This window comes from Pleurodeles waltl, chromosome 10 (assembly GCF_031143425.1).
Source record: "Pleurodeles waltl isolate 20211129_DDA chromosome 10, aPleWal1.hap1.20221129, whole genome shotgun sequence".
Classification (NCBI taxonomy): Eukaryota; Metazoa; Chordata; class Amphibia; order Caudata; family Salamandridae; genus Pleurodeles; species Pleurodeles waltl.
In genome coordinates, this window is record NC_090449.1 from 105,224,265 (window position 1) to 105,245,689 (window position 21,425).

Consider the following 21,425-nt stretch of genomic DNA (forward strand, 5'->3'; position numbering starts at 1 on the left):
AAAAGCTACTGGTTGGTCCTGGCCCCCGCTTTTAAGCTCTGGAAGAACTGCCCCTACCCCTACCTCTGAAGCATCAGTCTGAACTATGGACTTCTTGGAGTAGTTTGGGAGTTTGGGCTTTTTAGAACAGGTGCAGAGCACATGTTTCCCAAACGTTTTTTGACAGCTGTCTGTCCATAATACTTTTTTAGGCATCTTCTTTGAGGTGAGGTCATTAAGAGTGACAACAAAGGAGCCATAGTTCTTAATAAACCTCCTGTAATACCCAGTGAGAACAAGACAGCCTCTGACCTGGGTCTCTGTTGTAGGGGGAGTCCAATCTAAGATAGTTTGGATTTTTCCCTATAGTGGCTGAATCTAGCCCCCACCTACTAGGTGTCCCAGATAAACCACTTCCCCCTGCCTTATCTGGCACTTTGAAGCCTTCATAATAAGACCTGCCTTTTGCAGAGCCTCTAAAACCTTTCATAGGTGGACCAGGTGGTCATCCCAGGTGGAGCTAAAGACAGCTATATCATCTAGATATGCTGCACTGAAGGCTTCCAGACTTTGGAGGACTGTGTTCACCAACCTCTGAAAAGTGACAGGTGCATTTTTCAAACCAAAGGGCATAACTGTAAATTGATAATGCCCTCCAATGGTTGAGAATGCAGTTTTAGGTTTTGCATCCTGTGACAATTTGATCTGCCAATACCCTGCAGTCAAGTCAAGGGTGCTTAGATACTTGGCAGATGCAATCCCTAAATGATCAGGTTGCCTGTCGATTTTACTCCTGACAGGCAGGTTGTCTCCTGTATCAATGGTGTGTTCACACCATGTGGTCTGTCCAGGTGTAAGGGAGAACAGTTCGGAGAACTGGCATAGGAGATTGTTGTAGTCTTCCTTCTAAGATTCAGTAAGGCAGTCATCCAGGACCGCTCCGTCTACTGAGCCATCAGCTGCAGTATTGGAGAGTAGATCAGAGAGAGGGTCACTCTCTTCCTCCTGTCCCTCATCCGTGGCCATGAGCAGGGTTAAGTCAGCCCTGTCTTAGTAGGGCTTTAGGTGGTCCGCATGAAGTACTCTGAGAGGACTTCTAGGATTGCAAAGGTCAACTAAATAAGTGACCTCACCCTTTTTCTCTTCTATGATGTGTGGTCCCCTCCACTTGTCTTGGAGAGCTCTTGGTGCCACAGGCTCCAGGACCCACACTTTCTGCCATGGTTGGTACAGTGTCAGGACAGCCTTCTGGTCATGCCATTGCTTCTGCAATACTTGGCTTGCCTGAAGGTTCTTAGTGGCCTTCTTCATGTACACAGCCATTCTGGATTTTAGGCCAAACACATAATCCACTATATCTTGATGGGGGGCTTCAGGAGTTGCTCCCACCCCTCCTTTACAAGAGGTAAAGGGCCCCTAACATGGTGACCAAAGAGGAATTCAAAGGGGCTGTAGCCCACTCCTTTTTGGGGTACCTCCCTGTAGGTAAAGAGGGGACATGTTAACAGGACATCCCATCTCTTCCTGAGTTTTTCAGAGAGTCCCATAATCATGCCTTTGAGTGCTTTGTTGAAACGCTCTACCAACACATTTGTCTGGGGATGGTAAGGTGTAGTGATTTTATAAGTTACACCACACTCTTTACATATTGCTTTCAATTATAAAGATATGAAGTTGCTACCCCTGGCTGATACAACCTCTTTTGGGAAACCCACCCTGGAAAAGATTCCCAGTAGGGCTTTTGCCACTGCAGGAGCTGTAGTGGTCCTAAGAGGTATGGTTTCTGGATACCTGGTGGTATGGTCCATCACCACCAAAATAAATCTGTTTACAGAAGCCGTGGTAGGGTCAAGGGGGCCAACAATATCAACCCCTACCTTTTCAAAGGGTACTCCACCCACTGGCAGTGGGATTAAGGGGGTCTTTGCAGTGCCACCTGTCTTGCCATTGGCTTGACATGTGACACAGGAGCGACAAAACTCCTTGGTATCTTCAGACATGTGAGGCCAGTAAAAGTGAGGGGCCAGTCTGTCCCAGGTTTTGCTTTGCCCCAGATGTCAAGCAAGGGAAATCTCATGTGCCAAGGTTAACAAAAATTATCTGTATTGCAAGGGAATGACCAGTCTCCTGGCGGCACCAGATTTGAGGTCCATTGCTTCAGAATATATGAGATTGTCCTGCTAGTACACCATGTGGGTGCCACTGATATCCCCCGCTTCTTCTTTGACAGCTTGCTGTATCAAACCCTCAAATGGGGGACAAGTCTGCTGAGCCACACTTAACTCCTTCCTGGCAGGCCCATCTGCATCTAAGAGTTCAGCTGTATCAGCTTGAAGTTCTTCAGGTGAAGATTTTGTCCAGGGAGTTGACTCCTCCTCCGCAAAGAGGGAATTATCAGTGGAGGGAGGGATAGGGAATAACTCTATACCCTTCCTAGCCCTGCTTTTGTGGAGCTCTTGGTCCTTAGTTTCAGTATCCAAGTTTCCCTATTCTCTTTGCTTCTTGGCCAGAGCCGAGGTTAAAGCAAAGATATGCCCAGAAATGACCAGCATGGCTGCATGTGCCTCAGTCTCCACTTCAGCCCAAGCTGAAGTCTCCAAGTTGTACCCTAGTAGACGCTCAACATGTAGGTCTGTGGATACCACAACTTTTTTAGGACCAGTAACCCCCTCCCCAGATGAGATCAACAACTGCCACGCGGTAGTGTTGTTTTGGGTGTCAGTCATTTGGTACTGATGACCAAGTAGGTGTTGCTCAGGGGCCACCAGTTTTTCAGTCACCATAGTGACACTGGCACCTGTGTCCCTGTAGGCCTCAACCTGAACACCATTAATTAGGGGTTGTTGATTGTACGTATCTGTATTAAGGGCGACAAGCAACAAGGGTGGCAAGGTCAATGCCACCATCAGAGATGAAAACAGCCTCAGTGGTTTCCCTAACTAAACCAACCCCCACTACATTTCCCAGAGTGAGCCCTGCTACACCCTTGGACTGACTATTTATAATGTTCATTTTCCTACCAGCACTGCTATTGCTAGAGGCAAAGGTTGTAGCAGTGGTGGTAGTGGTGGTGGGAGGTCTGGTGCTTTTCTTAGGGCAAGAGCTGTCTCCTGCCCTATGGCCTTTATTCCTACAAATATAGCACCAAGGCTTTTTGTTCTGATTGGAGTGTAAAGAGGATTTAGACCCACCCCTATAAAGGTTTTGTGGGCCTGATGAAGACTCTTTGTTCTTATCTTTGTCCCCAACTTTGTCATGTGACTTACCATCCTTCTTCGTCTCCTAGTCACCCCCTGTAGGAGCTTTTCTGCTCACCCTTGTTCTGATCCATTCGTCTGCCTTATTTCCCAATTCTTGGGGAGAGGTCAGATCCGAGTCTACCAAGTATTGGTGCAACAAGTCAGACACACAGTTATTTAAAATATGCTCTCTCAGTAACAGATTGTACAATCCCTCATAATCAGACACTTTGCAGCCATGTAACCAGCCTTCTAAAGCTTTAACCGAAAAGTTCACAAAATCAACCCAATCCTGTGAGGCCTCTTTTCTGGTCTCCCTGAAGTTGATCTTATACTGTTCAGTGGTGCGACCAAAACCTTCCAAAAGTGCTGTTTTCATCTCTGACAGTGAGAAGTCTATCCCTCCCCTTGTTAGAAAAGGACAACCATAGAATAGCAGCCCACTGCCTTTGAGAGACCCTCTGAACTTTACAGGCCCTCTCAAGTGCAGCATACCACTTGTAAAAGTCACCCCAGCTTGCATGACAATTTTGTGCAAGTTTCTGGAATCAATGGAGTCCTCCCTGCCACCATGAGGTGATAACCCAACCCCTGCCTTTCCCTCTCCACTGCCAAGGCCTCCGTATCTAGGGCTAGTTGTTGCTGCTGTAGCCTCAGCCTGGCCTCCTCCAGTCTCAGCTTTCTGCACTCTCTATCTATAGAGTCATCCCCTGGAGTTGTGCAGTGTGACTCCCCAGACACTGAGGTGACATGGGAATGGGTAGAGGTGGATCTTTCCCTAGTCTTTGTGACCCTAGCTACCTTTCCTATGGGTGTAAAGTGAGCCTTACCTGAGTGACTCCCCCTTCCACTACAAGCTACACTAGTTGGCCTACTAGGTACAAGATCCTTGGAAGAACCCTCCCCTGAACCTGGCAGATTATCCTCTAACTCAAGGGGGTTGGAGTCTCCCTCCTCCTCCTCCTCCTGGCTACCAGTATGTTATTGGTCATCCTGGAGAAGGAAGCTCAGAAAGAAATTCTTATTTGGATTCTTCCGCATATCTAGCTTCCTCTCTGAACACAGCCCGTTCAATTCCTTGAAGGTCATGCCCTCATAGGGAGAGTCCATGATCTCAGAGCTAGGTACAGCTGCGGACATGGTGTGTGTGCTATGGTGGTGTAGGGTGTGCCTAACCTACCTAATCTCTAGACTCACAAAAAGAAAGGTAGAGACTAGATTTTTGTATTACGTATAATGTATATATCTAGGTATAGAGAAGTTTTTCCTGTGGAAAGCACCAGGTGACAGAGTGATAAGGCAATTGCAAGTACTTATCCAACCGCTGCACCACCAATATATGAGGCTGTCCTGGTTTGTAGTGGGTATCTATGATACTTACACCTTATACCAGGTCCAGCTATCCCTTATTAGTGAAATGTAGGCAGTGTCTAGAAGCCAGGCTCGCTAGAGGTAACTGTGGATGAGCAGCCAAGGCTTATCTAGGAGAGATGCAATGTTTGTGCAATACTACTGTAGTCACACAGTACTTACACAAATGAAAAAAAATATTCAGTGTTACAAAAATAAAGGTACTTTAGTGACACAAATACCAAAAATATCATAGAGACTATACTCTCTTAGGAGGTAAGTAATAAACAAATTAAATACACTAGTCTGCAGAAATAGGCATAGAGCAGTTAGAAAACTGTACATTTAGTGAAAATCTCAATAGTTAGAAATGGTCCAGGGGAGCACAAACCATATACTAAGAAAGTGGAATGCAAAGGTCAGTCTCCCACCTAGGCAAGTGTAGTGTGTAGAGTGGCGCTGGGAGTACTAGAAAACCCCAAAAGGTATGTACTAAAGCCCACCCCAGTGACCAGGAAAGCAGGGGTAAAGCACAGTAACTTTTGCAGAACGCACACAGAAACATGACGAAGAATTATACAAAACCCAGAAGAGACTGCATGACACCAACAGTGGATTCCGGGGCAAGAAGACCTGTGGAAGAAGTGACCCAAGTCCAAGAAGGACAGAAGAGTCCAGGAAGAACAGGAGCCCCTGCTAACCCGGATGAAGGTGCAAAAGAAGAACCACCAGTGAAGAAGAACAGTCAGTACTGCACCCAAGAAGATGGAGTCGGGTTCCTGGTTGATGCAAGAGATGTCCCACGCAGGATGGAGGATTGCAGTCTGGTTTGCGTCACTAGAGTCTGCCAACAAGCCTTGGTAAACACAAAGCCTGTGGTTAGCGGAAAATGGTGCTGCCCGGAACCAGGAAGGACCAGGTGGACTCTACCCAAGAGGGCGAGTCAGAGGGGGCTCTCAGCAAGTCAGAGAGCCCAGAGAAGACCTGGTAGTGCACACAGGAGTCCCACAGCATGTGGACAAGGAATGTGCAAAGGAGGTCTATTTAACACTACAACAAAGGCTCCCACGTTGCCGGAGAACCACTCTGGAAGCTGTGCGGTGCAGGATAAAGTGCTGGGGGCCAGAGATGCAAGATGCATGAAGAACTTTGTGGAAAGATGTCAACAAGCCTTGGCAGCTGCAAAACACAGGGTGCACAGCAGTACTGTCTTGCGTGGCATGGCAAGCTCTTACCTCCACCAAAGTTGGACAGTTGAACGGGAGGACCATCGGGGTCACTTCAGTCCACCACATGGGATGCAGGATCCACGCAGCTTAGCAGGAGAGGGAATCCACGCAGCCAGTTTTCGTTGCAGATGGTGCCTGCAGAAGCAGGGGGGTGACTCTTTCACCCCAAGGGAGATTCCTTCACTCTTCTGATGCACGCTGATGACGGCCTGTCTTCAGAGGACGCAAGACCGGGAAATAGTTGCAGTTGCTGGCAGGAGCTGAAGATACAATGTTGCAGAAGGCACCTTGCTTCTTTGTTGCAGTTTTTAGAGTTCCTAGAGGGTCCAGATGCAGTTTCTTCAGTAAGAAGTCAAAGTGGAGGATGCAGAGGATTCCTCCTGGAGTTTTGCAATCTGAATCTTAGGAACCACCCAAAGGAGAGACCTCATTAAGGGGGAATTGGTCAGCTAACCAGGTAAGCACCTATCAAGCGAGGGCTCTTACGTCACTTGCTAGCCCTGGCCACCCAGATGCTCCCAGAGTTCCCTGCCAACCTTAAATCCAAGATGGCAAAACCCAGGGACCCTCTGGAGGAGCTCTGAGCACCACCCCTGGGTGATGATGGACAGTGGAGTGGTCACTCCCTTTTCTTTTGTCCAGTTTTGCACCAGAGCAGGGACTGGGGGTCTCTAAACCGCTGTAGACTGGATTATGCAAGGAGGGCACCAACTGTGCCCTTCAAAGCATTTCCAGTGGCTTGGGGAGGCTACCCCCTCCTAAGTCTGTAACACCTATTTCCAAAAGGAGAAGGTGTAACACCCCTCTCCCCAAGGAAATCCTTTGTTCTCCCTTCCTGGGCTCGAGCATTTCAAGCAACAAGAGGGAAGAAACCTGTCTGTGAGGTGGCAGCAGCTGGGGCTGCCTGGAAAACCTCAGAAGGCTGAAATGACAGAATGCAAGGAATCATACAACCCATGCTTGCAAAAGCCTTGGGGTATGATTCAACATGTTTGATAGCAAACATGCTTATGTTCGGAGTTACCATTATGTAGCTGGACATAGGTAGTGTAAATGGTAACTAGCTATAAGTTTTAAAGTTACTCAAAAGTGTAAGGCTATGCATACATGTATAGATGTACTCACATATAAGTATACCTTTGTGAATAGCAAACCAAATCAAACAAGATAATTATTTTACATATTTCAAGAAGTCATGAAATCTGACTTGATGAATAAGGCTCCTGTTGTCACTGGTCATGCTTTGTAGAACTGATAACACGTCCCGCCCTAAGTAATTTACTCAGTCTGGAACTCGTTTTAGGCCAATGAATCTTTTGACCCTGATTGTAGACACCTCAAGACGAGATCTCCGTCCAACATGTCGGACGGAGATCAATATTCTCATCAATATTCACACCAGCAAATTAATCAAATTAGTTCATCACATCCATATGAATTTGAACCACAACATGACCTTTTAGCCATGAATAACCACACAAGTTTAGTAAGATTTATGAGATTTATTCCCTGTTGGTTACACTCTACTAGCAAGTTTATTAATCTCAGCATCAAGAAACACATCAACAATGTTATAATGTGGCAGCTAGAATAAGATTTGAGCAACGCAAAGATTATAAACATTAGAACAAAACACAGCGTCAACATGTATCTATTTAGCAAAGTATCATTAGTGCATCTATTCAACACAGCAAAGATTCAGTCATTTTGTCTGTTTGCACCCAATATTAGTGAACTCCTTAACTAACCTCGAATTAGCATCGGCATGTTGGGCTTCATGCAAAACAACTTAGTAACACAAATTTGGAACACGTCTGACTATGGTCTCTGTCAAAAGCAGTTGGTACCTAGAAAGGAAAGGCAAGCAGACAATTACAATTTCATCATCATATAGTTACCCTCCATAATGGGTCAGCATACAGAGTCAGTATTCGTCCTCAGGACTGTAGTCGATTCGCCATCCCCCAGGATAGAACAGCAAAGTCTCAGAAACTAGGGTAGAAAGTTCTTCCCTCTTAAGGAGGAGAAGAACTTAATATCGGGCAAAACAAGGTGAGGATGGTTTGAAGAATCAAAGCAGCAAGGGTAAAGACAGAATGCCAGAGTAACAGCAGGGGTGTCCCTCTAATGGCTGATGTCTCCTTGTAATGCGACATTAAATTGAATTTGACAGACAAATCTCTATTTTCCCATTGGTCGGTAGTTGGTGCACCACTATCTCTATGCAATGGTTGTGTGGTCACTTTACTAGAATTTTCACCTAAGACAGTTCTCATACAGTTCATTGGCTCCTGTGATTTACGTCTTCATCGGGTGAGATGGCAGGTAGAAAAAGTTACACGCACAATTCCAGTCAGTAGCTCCATTGTCTTTACCAGTTCAGGCGACCTTGTACTTGTTGTGAATTACACTGTTGCATTAAACAACAATGTCTCCATGAGCAAGTCGGGTCTCATGAGAAAGAATTTACTACAGCTACACACATCTCTAGCTCCTGGAAAAGTACAGCTTTATGTCCTTCAGGAAGACAGCACATTGCACGTTAGAAAACACATTTAATATGAGATCAGACAGCTAGGCCCAGACTCTTGCTAACTAAGGCCTAATGATTTATTCAGCAAAACCTTAACCTATAATTCTTAAATGATAAACAGAATCATACATTAGTACATTAACAATTCATTATTAATCAATTTCGTTAGTCATCGTATACATTGATGGCCACTCCCCGTGGGCAAATTTCAAATGCGTACATTAGAAACATGTTAATGTGTTTTCTACACAGCTTAATTTCACATTATTTTGCAAGCAGTTCATGTTAATTTTGAATATAAAGCTACGCTCCAACAGAGCACAATATATCGAAGAGTTAGGATGTCAGGCAACTCACCTGGAGAACTTGTCTTCAGAGACGATATTGGGCCCTACTCTCTCCCAACACATCGCTCGACCAAGAAATGATAACCTCAAATAAGGCACTGTCCTAGTAGGGAAGGGGATTGGGACAAAATAATAAAGGAAACAAAGACTGGCACCCTCTGAGTGGTCACTAGCTCACTATCCTGTTCAGGAATGCCGCAAGTGTCTTCCCCTTTTGGGGTGTGCAGGAGAGTCAAGTAAAGGGAAGGAACAAACACACTATGTTAGCATTGGCATGGGTTAACATAGTTAGTTCAAATAACACTTGCACAAAGAAAGTACATACACTCAGAGATGCTCATAACAACACAGAAAATATCTATTCTTTTAGTTCTTGTGCGATAGAAATTCCCACTCCTTTTGTGAGCTTCAGATAACAGTTCAAAGTTTTTTTCCCTGGCAGCATATTACGTCATATGCTCTTGTCATGTGACTGTTCTTTATTTTGAATTCTCTTTTTCTGTTTAAAAGTTTGCAAATTGTCTCTTGAACTTTCAGCAGATAGCGTGGGAGTCTTATGCCTGGATTATTCACAAGTCTTGAAATCTTTTTATTTTTGTAGGTTTGTAACAGACGAGGAACAATCAATAGTGCACTAACCTTGTTGTCTCTTCTTTTGCATTGTACTTCCTTTCATTGCAGGTTACGCCCTCACATGTCGGAATGACCAATGGGCCTATTCCTGAACTGCTGCAGCTATGAAGAGGATTCTCCACCATCGCTCAAGGTAGGTCAAGTGTCTGACTGGAAAGTCACTGCCTTCTGCAGGCACATGGATAATTATCAAGCATGTGAACAATAACAGAAAAAGGTCATCATTGAAGCGAAACCTAAAGAACTGAGTAGACATCATTGAAGCAAAGAATTAAGTTTAAAATTCCAGGCACTGTCTTCCAATCTTAGACAAGGAGTGGGCAAAAATATCTCCAGTCACTTTTTGTAAACCTTACTCCAAAGTGAAATTTGAGATCACGAAATACAAACTTGCTTGTTCAGGCCAGAGTCACTCAATCCATGTCTTGGAAGTTTGGGCCAACAGAGGGTAGAGTCTGTGGAGCACTAGGTAGTCCAAACTGAAAAGATATGGAATTCTAGACAACTAACTGATAGACTACTGTTACTCACTTCCTAATTATCGGTACACTTCCAGGTTGTTATAGGTACAGACAGTATTTAAGACTATTTCTGACACGCAGCATTCACTTGGCAATGTGTTGTGAGTTGTATTGGCTCTTTGCTTTATACTAGTTTGCATCCGTTCCCACACATTTATTGTTTTCTTCCCTATGCTGTCTTCCATCTCCATTCCCTCACATTAGATCCCCTTTAGGAATCCATCCCTTCTTTGTGGGATAGATACTTTTGGGCATCCTTCTCTTGCTTACCTCCTCAGTACATGACCAGTTTGGCTTGTATTGGCATCCTGGAGTCCTTGTCTGTATCCTGGTCTGCTCAATGGCTTAACACAGCAACATCTACTGTAGAAACTGGTAAGCATCATATTGCTTCTGCATGGTATGAGCATACTTACATGTGGTTTTCTGTCTCTCCTATAGCTGGTTCAGTGTCTCAAGCACTAAGGTAGTTCGGTGTCATTCCTCGCCTGTGACAAATCCATTCCGAAGAGTGAGATACGCTCCAGTGTTTCTCCTTCACTTGACCAGGGGCCTCCAAAGTTTTTAGAATGAAGGCCACATTGTATATTTACAAATATTTGTGGCTCAAAAAACAGTTTGATAAATTAATGAAATTAATGAATAAGGTTTATTTGAAAAAAAAATTGTAATCAGCATGATATGATTAAGATCAAAAGAGAAATGTGACAATTACAAAGAAACAATGCCATGCTTAAACTGAGAAATGATATACAATGAGTTAAAAATGTCAAACATTAGCAAATGAGCTGACAAAATAATAAATTACTTAAATGAAGGAAAGAAAAACAGGCTATGCATTTTTTAATTGATTGTAAATACTGAATATTGACAAGTTTATATGAAATGAGAATTTGTCCAGTTGTGTAGCACACACTCCAAGAAAAAACTTCAATAAAACAAAGCAAAGAGATTAAAAATAAACTTGAGCCAGTATTAAAGGTAGAACAAAAATTAATTTTGTGTACATCTTTCTATGCAATTCTGGCAATTGGAACTTTCTGCAGTGTGGATTATCTGCACTAGTAACATGTTTCTTTCAAAGACCTGGTGGAATACCCGACATTGCTGGTCCAAAATGTACAATAGAGAAGTTTCAAAAGGCTCTGATGTCACCTACAGGATGCCAAAGGAATCGGATATACACTTCCCTTTGATCATTGTAATCCGAGGCTTTGGAAAACAGCAGAGGGCCAGGTAAAATATTGTACAGGGCCAGATGTGGCCTGCGGGCTGTAGTTTGGAGACCACTGCACTTCACAAACCTGACTTTACGGCATGATGGATATCAGCTACTCTTAGCCCTCATTATGACATAGTCGGTAAATACAGCCTACGGCAACGGCCGCAAAAAGACCGTCGCCGTGGCTACCAGCCGACCGCCATATTATGACCGCAGCCGGAATTCTGCCATAAGGATGGCGGAATTCCGGCTACGGCCATGCCAGGGGACGCCAATAAGGTGCCACACCAGTAGACTGCTGCTGAACGTATCATGATCCATGGCCTGGCAGTGTTTTGCTGGAGGACGCTGCTGCTGGCAGCAGTGCCGCGTTCTGTCACCTGCCGGAGGGCTCCCTGCAAGCAGCTAAGTCGGGTTCTCCGACAGGGGAGGGTTGGGGGGGTGTTGTGTGTGTGTGTGCATGCATGCGGGGTGTGGGGCGTTTGGAATGCGTGTGTGCATGAATGGGTGTGAGTGTGCATGAATGTTGTGATGTGTGAATGCATGTGTGCTTGTATGTTTGTCAGTGTGTGGATGTATGTGTCCATGGATGTATGCATGCGTGGGTGAATGCAGGTATGCGTGTGTGAATGCGTGTGTATGTCTGTGCGTGTAGGTATGCCGTGGGTCGCAAGGGGGAGGAGGGGTGAGGGGTCCCTCAGGAGAGGGAGGGGGGCGGGGGAGACCCCTATCAGTGCCAGGGAAGCAATTCCCTGGCACTGATAGTGCCTACCTCCATGGTTTTCGTGATGGTAAAAAAGCCACGGAAACCATGGCAGTGGCGGGGTCATATTACCGTGGGCGGCCTAGTGACGGCGGCCGGGCTGGAGACTGTAAATGACCCCCTTAGTTTGGTATCTAAGAAATGGCACAATTAATTACTAAAAACTGTACCCTTTTTCATTACCTTCACCACTACAAGATAGCAATCATCAAAGTCAGCACACCACAAAACATCTAAATAAAAAATTTTGGTTTAATGTGTTTAGGTTGACACATCTCCAAAATATTTATTGGAGATACCAAAGTGCAGCAAATGTGGTGCTCAGTCTTGCCTCAGCATGAGTGCCAATGCACTATAGTGCCTCAAAATGTTAACCATTCAAAGGCATGTGCATGATACATCTACTAATGCAAATACCCTAATACCAATAGGTTTAATCAGTCATTTCTTGGAACTCAAATGGATAATTGAGTTTAATTCTGTGTTGGACTGTTGTATAGGGCAATCTAGCAGTGCCAGAAGGGCTGGTCTGCTAAGTCAGTATGTGAGACAATTGTTTGGCTCTTTCTGAATTTGTTTTACAGTCTGGTAGACCGGATTAGCTGCTGATTTCCCTGTTATTACCACAAGCATTTCCTGCAGCCAGCACAAATGCATATAGCCTACCTTACCTTGCAAACACCCATATGGCGTGTGTTTACAAGTTCAAAAGTGCTTTGCAAATGTCGTAAACCTTTTCAACAGTCCGATTCGCTAATGGAGGACATTTGTCTTTTGGTGCCCAGGCCTGTTTTTTTGCCCTAGGTGGTCCTGTCTTCATTTATGTTATTGCAATTTGTAACCTACCTGCCATAAATGGAATCATCTCAAGGCACGCATTTAGAAATGCGATAAGGCATTACATTGAGTAAAAGGGTGTAGAGGTTGTAAATCTGCAGGTTCTGAACTTCTGTCGCAGAATCATCAGAGTTAGCAGTTTGTACTAATTAAACACAGGTTAATGAAATGATTGGAATTCTAAGACAGGTCGCCCAGGGGTCCGTGGAAAAGGCCAGAGTGTCTCCGACTACCCCCACCTTTTCCAGACCTAAAGAATATATGTCAGGCTGAGCAAATGTCAACCTGTCAGACACTCTCTTGTGCAGATCAGGTAGCCAAGTGCTGTACATGTGCTAAATGGACACCGTAGACTGGGACCTTGGCAATATTTCAGGCTTTTCCAAGCTCAGAGCAGGGGAAACCTTTTTTTATATTTTATTTTTTAGATCAGGTAGACAAATTGATTAACACATAGTACCATAAACAGCAACACAAAATTAATTTCCTAGATTATACCATTGGCCATAGAAATAGGATGGAGCATCAACAACAGAAGACAGCCACCAAATATCCTAGCATCGCATTGCGGTACCAAACACGAGCATAATTTAGCATTTTACGGTCTCATTGCCCCAGATTCCTCTTTATTTTCTAAGGGTCACAATTCTCCGGCGTTTGACCCGTTGCATTTTATACACCCGTGATTCGAAGTTATGAGCTACGGGAGACCTCCACTTCTGTGGTATTAGCGATCGTGCAACCAAGGAGTCAATATTTAGAAATTACCGCTATCTCAGTGAGATTTGCCTATGTGGTACTGACATGCCATACAAAACCTCCAAAGGTTATTATTAGCACTGCTTGCTAATTGATGAAAATATTTTACTACAGAAATCTGCCAGACTGGACATGTGAAGCACATATGAACCCAGTCACCCTGATCGTGGTCGCATGTAAAGGATGCTGCTGAAATGGAGAGGTACATTTTCTGAAAATGACAGGGGGTGTTATACAGCTGCTATTTGGAGTAAAAGACCATACTTTTAAAATTGGCACCACAAATGGCCTTGTGGGCCATTAAATTACAATGATTCCAGGAATTCCGGCCTATCCTGCAGCCTGTCGACGACGTAACTCTGGCCGGTTTTGCGAGAACTGTCTCATTCCGCAACTGGAGGTAAAGTAGGCAATACCAATTCCCTACTCCCCTAAGGGTGCTGACAAAGTAGGCTTTCCTAACTCGGTCCGCAAAAGAATTCATTTCCACCTGGTTAAGACCCATATAATGACTAATCTGTAAGTAGGAAAAAACTAGTTCAGAAGTTGGAACAGAATTTCTAGCAGTCAACTGAGCCCCAGATTTCACTTCCTCTGCCAACAAGAAATCACTAAATCTGTACAGCCCCACCTTTACCCATCTGGTGATGATTCCAGCTTCTAAGAATATCCCTAGCTTTATATACATCTGAGACTGGAACAAGAGAATTGGATTTGTTCTGTGAGTTGCATAAATCTGTACTCGAGTATATGTGGGACCTTATATCGAGCATGTTTAGGCAATTTGGGGATCTTTAGGAAATATCTGGAGGTGAGTTTAAACGTCCTGTAACATAAGCTGAAGATAAAAGCAATGCGGATTGCTGTCAATTGTGCTGCTTGAGTAAGCAAGTCAAGAAGATGAGCTTGATAATATTTCCAGATATGAGGAAGTGCCAACCCACCATCTTCAATATTTAGTTGGATTGACCTCAGATTGGTACGGGCCCATTTCCTCTGCCTCAGGAAGTGGCAAATTGTTTGATCTACCTCATCAAACAAATGCTGTTTGAGTTCTTATGTGACATTTGGAAATAAGAACTTCAACCCTCCCTTGGGTATTATTCCGGTAGAATTACTGACATTTGAAAATGTTGTAAGGAAGGAGGTTAATAAAGTACTCAATACTAGGAAATGTGTACTTTATAACACTACAGTAGATAAAAGCAAAGCCTGTACCAATCTTGCACACAATCATAACATTGTAATTAAGCCAGCTGATAAGGGCGGAGGCATAGTCCTACAAGGCAGAGAGGCCTATTGTGCAGTAGTACTAAGACAACTAGCAGAAAGGGACACCACACTAAATTGAGAGGTGATTCCACCTCTGAGGTCAGATCCTTGATTAACAGAATTACAGGCGAGGCTATGGAATTAGAATACCAATCTGAAGATGAACACTGTTTTTTTTAATGTGACCAATCCCAGGACTCCAGTTCTGTATGAGCTTCCGAAGGCCCATAAAAATATCACTGACCCTCCTGGTCGTCCAATTGTTTTGGATGTGGATCACTTCTAGAACCCATCTGTCAATTCATTGACATCTCTTTGAAGCCATTCGTGCCACACACACAATAGTTTGTGAGGGACAGTATGGACTTCATCAAACAAATAGAAGAGCAACCCTTTGATACCTCTACCTAATTTTTAGTGACCATAGATATCAAGGCGCTTTACGCTAACATCCCTCAACAAGAGGCCCTTAGGGTTGTCCAAGGCATCTTGGACACTAGGAAACAACCACGCTGGATACCAACTACATTCCTAATTGACTTTACCAGAGTAGCACTGGAGAAAAATGATTTTCATTTCTTGTCACATACTATTATCAGTACAAAGGTATGGCCATGGGGACTGGCTTAGCTCCAGATTTAGCAAACCTCTTTCTGGATGATTATGAAAACAGAAACCTTTTCAGTGATACTAAACTTTTAGATCCAACTTGATTAGATGGCATTGTTACATCGACAATGTTTTTCTTATATGGGAAGGCACTGAGGTAGAACTTGCAAATTTCAGCTTGTGGATTAACTCCCTTCCAACTGATATAAAATTAATGGAGGAGCACAATATATCACACACTTCATTCCTGGACCTCAACATTAGAGCAGAAAATGGGTTCCTCCATACCTCCCTGTATAGGAAACCCACAGAAAGAAATGTATTCCAGCCACCATCCGAGAGGGTTGAGACACAATCTTTCATGTGGTCAGTTCCTAAGGACTGCTGGGGTATCTTCGGTGGAACATTGCACAGCTATGGGACATACAGAAAATCAAATTCGCTAGAAAGTCATTGAGGTCCTACAACCCATCCCAAGAGGAGGAGACCGCAATGGTAAACAATAGGCATTGGAATGGTGCAGGATTCAGAGAGTAGGATCAATGGAGAATGGCCTCAACAGCCAAGATAAATAGTGCCAGTTAACATGGATCACTCGATGACATTATGAACTACTTGAGCATATTCAGTCATTCTTGTCTAATTGAAGCCACCATTTGTATGTGGTATGAAGGTGCTTTGCATTGTTTGTGAACTTTCCTGGGGTCCTGTGATATGCTTCTCATTTTTTCTTGAGAGATTTTTTCAATGAATTCCTTTCTCGTCCTGTTTTCTTTCTTTTCTTTTCCTATCAGAGTATATTGTGCATACTTCGGAGCCCATTGGGGTCCTTTTTACAATTTCTTTAGCTGTTGGGCACACCAGACTTTTAGTCCTTTTGGATTGCATGTTTTCAACACACTGTGATTTGTCTCCATAGATCTGGTGTACATAAAGCACCACGCCTATGTTTCTTCTGTTGCTGTGTTCTTTTTGATTTTTGAATAAGCATTTCCATTAGGGGGTCCCATATACACTGCCATTAGAAATGTAGCTTTTGGCTGCTACACATCAGCACCTGGTAGTATGTAATACGGGCCAACGACTGGTGTAGAATGGGGTTAGCATGCTTGTTATACAGGGTCTCCTACAGGTGTCCTCACTTCTGATTTGGATCTGAAGCACTCACGTGGTCAAAGCATGCTAAGGTGGGAGATAGGGATTCCTCTCTCTCCCATTTTCATTGAGACCACTAATGCGAATGAGATGCACTGTGACATGTGAAAAGGGACTCCCAAATTTGCAAGCAACTTTGAAAACTGAAGTGGTTGAGATGCTTCGGCCTCTTGATGTGGCATTCCAACATTTGATGCTGCTTTGGGGCTGTGTTTTAGTACAGTACAGTGGGAGAGATGAGTGTATGTCTAGGTGAGAAGCTTTGGAGGTACTTTGCCATGAGTGATGTGAGTGGTTTTCTACTTTTTGGTTTGTCTCCATAGGAAGCCACCTACTGATGTGATTTGTGCATTTGCTTTTCTGACAGCACGCAGAGGCCCCAACATAGACTATAAGGTCAGTGCTACTGAGTGGCTTTGGAGGTGGTGGTTACGCAGTGTAGCAAGTGGATAATAGACGGTGTAACACTTTCACATGTCCATACTTCTTTCTGCATCTCTGCATATGCATGCTCACCTTCCTTGATGTCCATTATAGCTCCACCACAACAACATTTTCTTGGCATATTGACCTCACATTTGTTGTGAGCTTTTTTAGTAAGCCAACATGCATACTCTCTAGGATGCAGATTCTATTCTTTTTTATTTCTTTTTCTCTATGCTACTCTGATTTCCTTCTCTTCTTTATATGGGATTGATTCCCTGTATTGTGTGAGCATGGTGTTTTTTCTTTTCCCGCCGAAAAAAATGTGAATGGGATTTCTTTCAGGAAATTTGACCCTGAATATTTCAGGTTTGGTTAGATTTACTTTTCAAAATCTTCACCATTTGCTTGAACAGTTAGATTGTTGAGATAGGACTGATTTTTGATGACCCTTTCTCATAGGTGTCCACCTTTACTTTTTCCTGCTGATGACCCTGGAGGATTCATCCTAACAAGTGGTTGAAACATCGACTTGATTTCTTGTCCACACTTAAGGCTTATTGTTGGATACAGAACTCTTCTATTGTATTACTTTGGGTTTCAATCCCTCACTCCAGTAACCCGAAGGGAAATGGGCGCCTAGTGCATTATTTGTTTATTTTGGATATACATACTTGTTTTATGCTTCACTGATTATCACTTGTTCACTATTCTGTCATTTGGAGCCCCTTTTCTTCTTTTTTTCTGAAAAATATAGACTGACAATGTTTGCAACATGCAAGATGGTGTATATAATTATTTTCTTGAAAGGGGACAATTGACTTATATGACAGGTCAATATATATTTTCCATGTCTTGTTATTGGATTTAATAGTTTTTTTCCTGGTAGAAAAGTTTGTTTGAACGTGGATTTTAGCAAAGTCATTACTAATGGTCTGTTCTTCAACAGATAAGTACAGAACCATGTCATCTGCAAAAAGTTTAATCTTTGGTGCTCCTGTAATAGGGGCTGTAGTCAGCGGGTCTTGCCTTAGCCAACGGCTTGCTAAAAAGAGTGAAGAGAATGGGTGACATAGGGCAGTCTCGTCTTGTACCTCTTTTAATTGTGACATAGGCTACAGCTTGCAATTTGATTATAAACTCTGCTTCAATTTGAATAGGGTAAGACGGATATTACTCTGACTTCCCCTTTACTGATTTGTTTTTAATCTTGACAGAGACCCACATTTTCAATAAATAATTCACTATATGGTCCTACTGGTCAATTTTAACAGGTCACTGCACCAATCCCACATTATTGCATTCACCACTGGCAATTTTCTTCAAAAAGATCTCCGGTAAAGAGCCCCAGGAGGGGCCCGTCAGACGTTTCAGTGCCGGTCTGACGAGGAGCAAAGCCCGATAATGAAGCATGTCACCAGTTGGGGAGTGAGTGCTCCTGTTCCTAATTCAGGATAGCCACAGGGACCTTTTCTGATCTCTCCTGGACTGGGGGTAGATCTACCATATATAATAATTTCCTGTGGAACTGTAAGTCAGTTTTTCTATGAGAAAATGGGGGTAACCATGCCAAGGAAGAGGGTACTTTCCTACACAACCCCTCCCCCCCAAACAAGGGAGATAATAAGGCTAATCTTTCACAGATGAGTCTTCATTGTCTAAGTGGAAGTATCCGGAGAGTCCAGCTGCATTGAAGTGGTTACTCTCAGGTCTATGTTCCACTGTAAAGTCCATACACTGTAGGGAAATGGACCACCTCGACAGTTTAGGGTTTTCTCCTTTCATTTGCTTAAGCCATAAGCGAGGTTTGTAGCCTGTCCGAACAATGAAGTGAGTACCAAAGAGGTATTGTCTCAAATTCTTCAAGGCCCAGAACACAGCAAAGGTCTCCCTCTCTATGGCTGACCAATGCTTTTCTCAGGGGGTCACCCTTCAGCTGATAAAAGCTACTGGTTGGTCCTGGCCCCCGCTTTTAAGCTCTGGAAGAACTGCCCCTACCCCTACCTCTGAAGCATCAGTCTGAACTATGGACTTCTTGGAGTAGTTTGGGAGTTTGGGCTTTTTAGAACAGGTGCAGAGCACATGTTTCCCAAACGTTTTTTGACAGCTGTCTGTCCATAATACTTTTTTAGGCATCTTCTTTGAGGTGAGGTCATTAAGAGTGACAACAAAGGAGCCATAGTTCTTAATAAACCTCCTGTAATACCCAGTGAGAACAAGACAGCCTCTGACCTGGGTCTCTGTTGTAGGGGGAGTCCAATCTAAGATAGTTTGGATTTTTCCCTATAGTGGCTGAATCTAGCCCCCACCTACTAGGTGTCCCAGATAAACCACTTTCCCCTGCCTTATCTGGCACTTTGAAGCCTTCATAATAAGACCTGCCTTTTGCAGAGCCTCTAAAACCTTTCATAGGTGGACCAGGTGGTCATCCCAGGTGGAGCTAAAGACAGCTATATCATCTAGATATGCTGCACTGAAGGCTTCCAGACTTTGGAGGACTGTGTTCACCAACCTCTGAAAAGTGACAGGTGCATTTTTCAAACCAAAGGGCATAACTGTAAATTGATAATGCCCTCCAATGGTTGAGAATGCAGTTTTAGGTTTTGCATCCTGTGACAATTTGATCTGCCAATACCCTGCAGTCAAGTCAAGGGTGCTTAGATACTTGGCAGATGCAATCCCTAAATGATCAGGTTGCCTGTCGATTTTACTCCTGACAGGCAGGTTGTCTCCTGTATCAATGGTGTGTTCACACCATGTGGTCTGTCCAGGTGTAAGGGAGAACAGTTCGGAGAACTGGCATAGGAGATTGTTGTAGTCTTCCTTCTAAGATTCAGTAAGGCAGTCATCCAGGACCGCTCCGTCTACTGAGCCATCAGCTGCAGTATTGGAGAGTAGATCAGAGAGAGGGTCACTCTCTTCCTCCTGTCCCTCATCCGTGGCCATGAGCAGGGTTAAGTCAGCCCTGTCTTAGTAGGGCTTTAGGTGGTCCGCATGAAGTACTCTGAGAGGACTTCTAGGATTGCAAAGGTCAACTAAATAAGTGACCTCACCCTTTTTCTCTTCTATGATGTGTGGTCCCCTCCACTTGTCTTGGAGAGCTCTTGGTGCCACAGGCTCCAGGACCCACACTTTCTGCCATGGTTGGTACAGTGTCAGGACAGCCTTCTGGTCATGCCATTGCTTCTGCAATACTTGGCTTGCCTGAAGGTTCTTAGTGGCCTTCTTCATGTACACAGCCATTCTGGATTTTAGGCCAAACACATAATCCACTATATCTTGATGGGGGGCTTCAGGAGTTGCTCCCAACCCTCCTTTACAAGAGGTAAAGGGCCCCTAACATGGTGACCAAAGAGGAATTCAAAGGGGCTGTAGCCCACTCCTTTTTGGGGTACCTCCCTGTAGGTAAAGAGGGGACATGTTAACAGGACATCCCATCTCTTCCTGAGTTTTTCAGAGAGTCCCATAATCATGCCTTTGAGTGCTTTGTTGAAACGCTCTACCAACACATTTGTCTGGGGATGGTAAGGTGTAGTGATTTTATAAGTTACACCACACTCTTTACATATTGCTTTCAATTATAAAGATATGAAGTTGCTACCCCTGGCTGATACAACCTCTTTTGGGAAACCCACCCTGGAAAAGATTCCCAGTAGGGCTTTTGCCACTGCAGGAGCTGTAGTGGTCCTAAGAGGTATGGTTTCTGGATACCTGGTGGTATGGTCCATCACCACCAAAATAAATCTGTTTACAGAAGCCGTGGTAGGGTCAAGGGGGCCAACAATATCAACCCCTACCTTTTCAAAGGGTACTCCACCCACTGGCAGTGGGATTAAGGGGGTCTTTGCAGTGCCACCTGTCTTGCCATTGGCTTGACATGTGACACAGGAGCGACAAAACTCCTTGGTATCTTCAGACATGTGAGGCCAGTAAAAGTGAGGGGCCAGTCTGTCCCAGGTTTTGCTTTGCCCCAGATGTCAAGCAAGGGAAATCTCATGTGCCAAGGTTAACAAAAATTATCTGTATTGCAAGGGAATGACCAGTCTCCTGGCGGCACCAGATTTGAGGTCCATTGCTTCAGAATATATGAGATTGTCCTGCTAGTACACCATGTGGGTGCCACTGATATCCCCCGCTTCTTCTTTGACAGCTTGCTGTATCAAACCCTCAAATGGGGGACAAGTCTGCTGAGCCACACTTAACTCCTTCCTGGCAGGCCCATCTGCATCTAAGAGTTCAGCTGTATCAGCTTGAAGTTCTTCAGGTGAAGATTTTGTCCAGGGAGTTGACTCCTCCTCCGCAAAGAGGGAATTATCAGTGGAGGGAGGGATAGGGAATAACTCTATACCCTTCCTAGCCCTGCTTTTGTGGAGCTCTTGGTCCTTAGTTTCAGTATCCAAGTTTCCCTATTCTCTTTGCTTCTTGGCCAGAGCCGAGGTTAAAGCAAAGATATGCCCAGAAATGACCAGCATGGCTGCATGTGCCTCAGTCTCCACTTCAGCCCAAGCTGAAGTCTCCAAGTTGTACCCTAGTAGACGCTCAACATGTAGGTCT